The sequence below is a fragment of the Rhipicephalus sanguineus genome, chromosome 7 (assembly GCF_013339695.2).
Source record: "Rhipicephalus sanguineus isolate Rsan-2018 chromosome 7, BIME_Rsan_1.4, whole genome shotgun sequence".
Taxonomy (NCBI): domain Eukaryota; kingdom Metazoa; phylum Arthropoda; class Arachnida; order Ixodida; family Ixodidae; genus Rhipicephalus; species Rhipicephalus sanguineus.
The window spans coordinates 76,280,997-76,288,499 of NC_051182.1; the positions used below are offsets into that span (position 1 = coordinate 76,280,997).

At 46.0% G+C, this 7,503-nt stretch overlaps 1 non-coding gene across 1 annotated transcript; it reads left to right on the plus strand.

Moving 5' to 3' along the window:
• Positions 1 to 322: 322 nt before the first annotated feature.
• On the plus strand, positions 323 to 485 carry LOC119401031 (U1 spliceosomal RNA). The gene has a single exon (XR_005185370.1). It is a non-coding gene; the product is annotated as a U1 spliceosomal RNA (small nuclear RNA).
• The last annotated feature ends 7,018 nt before the right edge of the window (positions 486 to 7,503 follow it).

Sequence of the window (7,503 nt, forward strand, 5' to 3'; positions counted from 1 at the left end):
ATTCTTCCTTTTTGTACTTTCCAGGCATCGCACGTTGCGTTTCCTTTTATATTGCCTCGTTCTTCGCGATGACATCGCTCTAGCACCGTGAAGTGCACAACGTAAACACAAGTTTGCTTCAACAATTGTTTACTTTATTGCTCAACATTTTATGCAGCTTGTTTAACAGTATCACAGCCCCTGAGATCGCGCACGCATACTACGGTTTCAGCAGCTTCACTTTTCGCGCGTTACTTTTGGGCAAAGCAAAATACTCCTTTTCTATTTCGTGCCACATGTGAGCCTGCCTTGACTGACACTACTTTGTGTCACGGAGCCGTGCATACTTACCTGGTGTTGGATTCCCGGTGATCACTAGGGCCGGGTTCCCGTGCCGAGGCCTATCCATTGCACTACGGTGGGCTGAAGCGCGCCACTACCCCAAACTGGGGCAGATGGGGCATGTAATTTTTGGTAGTGGGGCTCGGCGTACGCGCCAGCCCCTGCTAACACAATCAAAATGCAGTCTCAAATCATGAGCGGTGCTGTGACGCAAGGTTCGCGCTAGTAATTTGTCGTTTAAATAAGGAACTCAGTGCTTTATTTGAGATAAAGGTCAATATTCACGTGGTCCAATGGCATCGATACTAGCGTGACGTTGGGCTACAGTGCCAATCCTGGAGATTTCGCGCAGCAGAATGGCGAGTTGTGATGACGTCAGGCATCACAAAACGCAATATGGCCCCTGGTGCGTGTCCAACGGAGCCACGGAGTGGAGCGATCGTGGAAACGTCACGATATCTTGCCCATGCACGTGACGAGTTCATACCGTGTCGTGACGTCAGGGTGACATAGAAACCGAAACGAGCTTTGAAACACATATTGTAAATAATAAATGATTGTCCTTCAAGGTGGCCGCCCCCCCCTCTATTCAACTAAGAGGGGGAGCGCAATGTCAGCCTCACACATTGACATAGTAGACAGGGGGGCGCAATATTAGAACCATACATTGACATAATTGGGAGGGAGGCGGCGGTGCAACCAACCTTCGCCCCCCCCCCCCCTGAAGAGGAACCATGCGCACGCGTGTGTAGATAAATATTAAGCAATTTTCATGAGCTGACATCATCATTAGTATTAAGCAAAAACAGCATCATGCTCTGATCAATATAGTGCCCTGCAAGTACATGGGCATCTAGGTAATTCAATGATGAAAACGAGAAATGCTGCTCCTCTCTCTTCTAACGTCTCCTTCTTTCGATCGCTATTTCGTCGTTGTTGATTATTATACAGGGTGTCCCAGCTATCACGCAGCACAATTAAAAAAAAAGAGGAACGGCGTTACGCGAAGCAAACGTACTGCATATTCCTCCTAGTACACTGGAGTAGCCACTGCTATTTGTTTCGTTAATTAGGATTATTTAATTAGTCCTAACTATATTTGTACCTCGACAAGTACTCACCTAATTGTGAAAATGTCAATGAGGCGCATGTAGGCATGTTCAAAGGTCATCTAACTGGGCAATTTTTAACAACGTACTAATTACGTGCTCATTCTTTCCGGCTAATGAAAGCCCGCGAAGTATGAAAAATAACACGTGACTACGCTCCCACGCGCAAAGGAAACCAGCGCACTGACGCAAGCTTACTACCAAGAATCGCTTTGCCTGTTGTCTGTTGCGAGAGACAGCGTTCCGCATTTTAGCAAGGGTACAGGTCGGGCGCGAACGATATGCGTGCAATTTCGCGGGGATTCATTCCGTTCGATAGTATGCCGCAATCATCCATATCTCACCGCCGACTGTTCTCATTGATAACGCGGCAGGTGTTCTGATTACGGCCTGACTCTGTAAAATCAAGCGGTGCGTTTCTTACGCCGTGGAGTGGCAGATAGGGCGATGTGTTTTTTTAAATGCGCAGCATTTATTTGGGAACCTCAGGCACTTTTGCTGTTATCTATCTATCTATCTATCTATCTATCTATCTATCTATCTATCTATCTATCTATCTATCTATCTAGCCGCCTACTCCTGGGCGCTCTCCTGGTCGTCTCCAGAACTTGCAATATACAAAATTATCGTAGCCGGGGATCAGTGTATGATGAACACTATTCACTGCTCATGACATGATTAATGCAAAATACCTGTCGCTACGTCATGAAGCACTTTCTGTCAGTCACGTGTGGCACATACCCGCATACCAGAGTTCATGTCATGCGGGTATGTGCCACAAGTGATACAGAGTTTCAACCAACACAGTAACCACGAAACGACACACATTGGCACGCAAGGAAAGTGATAATAATAATTGCTGCGGTTTATGTCCCAAAACTACAATATGATTATGAGAGACGCCTTAGTGAAGGCCTCCGCAAACTTTGACCATCTGCTATTCTTTAACGCGTGCTGTGATAGCACAGTACCCGGGCATCTAGCATTTTGCCTCCATCGAAATTCGACCGCCACGGCCGGGATTGAACCCGCGACCTTCGGGTCAGCAGCCGCGCACCGTAACCGCTACACCACCGCGGCGGACGCAAGGAAAGCGAGGGAGCTGAAGACAGAACACCCCTGGAAGACGCTCAGCTACCATCCACTCGTCCACGTGGACCGCAACGTGCACCATGTGGATTACGCAAAAACCTGGATCAATGCTTCCTATAATAAATGTGCCGACAGAACCAGGCCTCTCATCATTCCAGGTGACTTCAACATTGATTTATCATGACCCAACAACGCCTGGTCCTTACACTGCGTGAAAACGGCTTGGCTGTGGACAGGGCGCCAAAAGATCTCGCTGCCACATCCAGGACACGAGACATCATAAATCATTTCATAGTAAGAGGCGTCCAAGATTTCAACCAGCTGTAACATACCTCGCACTTCACTGCACTTAGACCCCTCGTAGCCGCGATCATGAACGGATCCGAATACCAAGTCCGGTCCAGCTGCTGGTGCTCACTGATCACGGTGATGATGACCTTGTTCAAGAACTGTCAAGAACCTTTTCCACACATGCATACGTGTTCGTGCGTGCGTGCGTGTGTTCGTTCTCCGTGCGTGCGTACGTTCTTCGTCATAACGGACAAGTATAGGCATAACAACTGTAACAACCGCAACTGTAACGTGCGTACAGTGCGCCTGCGCGTGCCACTCGGCTGTGTATAGAGGGTTTCACTGTTTACTAACACAGGCCCTGGACCGCTTCCGGTTTCCTGCGCTGGCGTAGGCTAGTAGGATTAGCGGGGAACAAAAGCCTTGGCGAGTAGCCCGTAGAGTTTCAACACTTTTCTCCCTGTGTCTAGCAAAATATTTGAAATAAATGTTCTTCTAAGCTACACACAACACTAAAAGAGTTAGTCTTTAACTATACGCGCTTTTCTTTTACGTGAAACTGGAAAAAGAATCATTCCCTTACTCTGACAAATCTTAAAAAAAACGCTTTACGCTTCTGTGTTGCAGAATAATAAATGAGGTGACCGGAAGTTTCTTGGGGTACACCACGTGCTCCTGCTATCGCAATCTTGAAACCGTCTATATATCTAGGGAAACTTTCCTGAATGAAGATTAGTTGTGAGTAACGCCTGCCCTATGCATCTGTGTTCCTTCTTTGTCTTGTTCGGATTCGCGCTATCCAGTATTGAAGAATATAAGCACAAGATATCAGCTTACCGCGTCTGATGTTGGTAACATCCATGTTGCTGTAGGCATCGTTACGCAACTGCATGTATACAACTGGTTATAAAATACATATGCGACTCTTCAATATCAGTGTGTCTATGCCACTTCCACATTTCTCTAGCGTCCTTCCGTATCGTTTCGCTCAATGGGAAAAAATAACCACAGTGACCATCTCGCGCATGTTTCGCATAACACAAATTCCCACGGTACGTGGGATCTGCCGAATTTTTTTTTTTTTTTGCGCGTTTTCTCGCTTACTAAGCGTCTCCTCGCAGCAAGCGTGGTGTTTTAGGTATCGTGAAAGAGTACTTTACTAATATGAGAAAAATCGTTTTGCTTTTTATTGTCCCTTAAATGCGTACGAAACATCTATGCCGCGTTGCCGGTTGCCACTTTTAAGAAATAAATTAGAACAAGAATTCAGATGCAGCTTGTTTTATTTATCATATTTCCCATATATTGAGTGTTGTGTGCGTTCCTCTTGAGGGTCGCAAGGCAGAAAGATAAGGCGGCACGAGCACTTTAAACACTTCGCCTTGAACCTATGTACTAAAGGCCTTTATGCATGCCGTTTCATTTACAAGGGTATCGTCCTGTCAACGTATCAGGAAACGGAGCCGCGAGGCGCAGTCAACGGGAAGGAGGCAGCAGCCGGCACCGGAAATATGGCCGAAAAATGCAGCGTGGCGTCACGGCGGCTGCTGTTCTGTCTGTGCTTTTTAGTGCTATGACTTCTCCAACTAGAGCGTGCATTGTTGCTGATAGCACAACCATCCAATTTGGAAGCGATCTCACCCTGTCAGAGGTTGCTAGGCCAATTGTTCACTCCCGAGTAAATTGCAATGGAATACCTAAGATGCCGCAACCACATAACTGTTGTGCCTGTGTACACTGTAACCGCTTACTAATACGTACTATTGGGACCAAGCAGGATAAAGGCACTTTTGCAAGATTTTTCTAGACATTGTTAAAGCCTTTGTCTACGTACTTCACGAACAACTGCTACACAAAAATTTCGAGACTCGCACCCAGCTGGTGTACAATAGATAGCAGTATTTTTTGAAAACCTACACCCAATCTGTCATTCTAAATGAGAACTTGCCAAGCCTGGTCCCTGTCACATCGGGCCTCCCTCAAGGTTCCGTCCTTGGACCACTTTTATTCTTAATTATATGTCAATGACTTACCACTGCATATTAAGGAAATGACGCATCTGTATTACCTCCCTCCACGGTCAGTTCTACTTACCTCAGCATGTTTCTAGCAATATTCGAATGTTTGCGTACGATTGCATTTTCCATTAAAGTATATGGACTATACCTGATACAAATGCTCTACAGGACGACCTTTATAACATATTAACGTGGCGTGACACCTGGTTAGTGAGTCACAATGCCACAAGATGAAAACTAATGTCATTTTCCCGAAGCCGGTGCACTTTAGTGTTTCCTTACTAATTAGCAGTATACCCTTCGACTTACTATTTATCCTGACGCATCACATCGCAAATATCATATGAACTTCTAACAAACTGCTAGGTTTCTTTAAAGGTAACCTTCGCAATGTTCCAGAGCACGCAAACTAATCGCATATCAATCCCTCGTTCGAACAAAAACAGAATGCGCACCCACAATATCAGGCACCCACATCGGGCTGCAGACAGGCGCGGCTTAGAGTTGAAAGGCGCCCGCCAGCTCTGTGCGGCGAAGGCGCATAAAGGGGTGCCGGTTGGGGAGCTGCGTCGTTCGGGAGAGCAACTTCGAGCTTTGATCAAAAGAGCGTGGTCGCACGCGCTATCTCGACTCAGATCTGTAGCCTGCCCTTGTATGGGCTCTGCTGTCAGCGCCTACTTCGCGTTGAAGCAACAGACACCGTGAAAAGCGCTTCGCTCGCTGGAGCGGCCGCGTTCCTTTATGCCAGCGTCTTGTATAGAGTTGCGCTAGATCGGATCGTAATGGAGCTAGCTGCTAGCCGTACTTGGTATAACATTTTAGTTTGTTGCTATAAGATTCACGGCTTCGCCATTGTGGCGAAACTGCGACTTCTCAATCGTTACTGCCACCTGGGCATGTTTATTTTTTCAGCGTCTGACAGGACATCTTGAAGCTAGCAGTGCGTAATGAAGGTTACAGTACTGAACTAACAACATTTTATAAAAACAAAGTTATTGAAATGTATAAAGGATGTTTTCGCACTTCTCAAAATTTACCATCCAAGTACACCACTCAAAGGGTATTCATGTTAAGGCAATAAATTAAACTTTAAAAAAGGGAAGTCATGCCAGCGGTAGCAAAGCGTATCTCTGTATCCACTGTGGCATTTCATTGTATAAGGCAGGGATCTCAAAGAAACCTCAGCTTGTGGGTCGCAGCCATGATATTACGGCCGCAAGAGCAGGAACAGTGAAGGACATAGTAGCGGGGGTAGTTTGGACAACACGGTAGCTAACGTTGCCATTTGAAACAAGACATTTTCCACATACCATATATGCGTCATTTCTGAAGGGAATTCGACGTGAGGATTTGTAAAACATATCGATAGCGATCTCCAGAATGACTAAATCTGGACGCTGATTCCAAAATAAAGCTTTTTTTTCAGAAGATGGTGACCTCGGTTGCCTCGCAAAAAGATGCTTGAGACCAGTTACGTCTGTGTAGCTCATGAATATACTTTTACTGAAATAAAAAAATATGTGAACGAAGACGGTCATGTGAAGACCAAGCCGCCTGTTTTGAGACCCCCGATATAAGGTGTTGCTCTACTGAGCAAAAGCACACGGGATCAATCCGCAGCTACGGCAAGTGCAAAAACATTCCTGTAATTAATATCAGGCGGATGTTAAAGAACCTGAAATGATCAGGTTTATTTTGTAGCACACGACTACGGCGTGTCTCATTGCTCATTGTCAGATCGTTGTTTCGGCTTCTTAAAAACCCCAGCAATTTTTGTTCGGACCTCGCTGCGATATGAGCAAAAGACGGGCAGCGCCGGATTGCCGGAGAAACAAAGTACACACACACATATATATACATATATATATATATATATATATATATATTATTTTTTAGAACATACGAAAAGTGTAGGCCATATCGCGTCAGCGCTCTTTTCAGCTGACGGCGGTCGCGATCGCACTACGTCTAATGCACTTTTGCGTATAGCGACGACGTTCGCATTCCTTTCAGCGCACGCTTTTTCGGCCCTCAGTGCGGGACAAGCCAGCGATGCTCCTTCACCGCGAAATTACATAGCGTATAGCGCAAGAGAAGTTGTAGTCAGCGTTGGAATTCCCTGGAAAACGATTGTGAAGACTGCATCCGCGAAAGCGGATTCCGCGGCTCAGACGATGCGTCGTCGCATGTACTTCGCCTCGGCCCGGAGCATTTTGAGAGGCGGAAGACGGTGGTGCAGAAAGTGTTACCGGAGGAAAGCGACCGAAGGAATGTGATGGAACTTCCGAGAAGATTTTCACGGAACAGTATAAAAGGAAATTGCGAGGATCTCCGCATCGCGCCAAAAAGTTGCACATTCTTGAATTTTGCGCGCCGAAACATCGGTGTTATCACAAAGCAAGACGTAGAATGGGGTGCTGCGGATTAACGTCGAACACCCGGTGTTGTGTATCGAGTGCCTCAATCTAGCCTACACTTATATATGGAGCACTTGTTTGGCTGAAAGTATAAAAGTATGATCAAAGTGCGCTTGAAGGTGCGCTCAAAGGTCCTCTAAAAGTTTACGAATGGCGAAATTTGAGGAAAAGTACTTGTTTGCAGGCAAAATTTATCGACTTTCTTTTATTAACCAAGTCTTTCGTGTTTTTTTTTTCACAAAACTTACTTCGCCC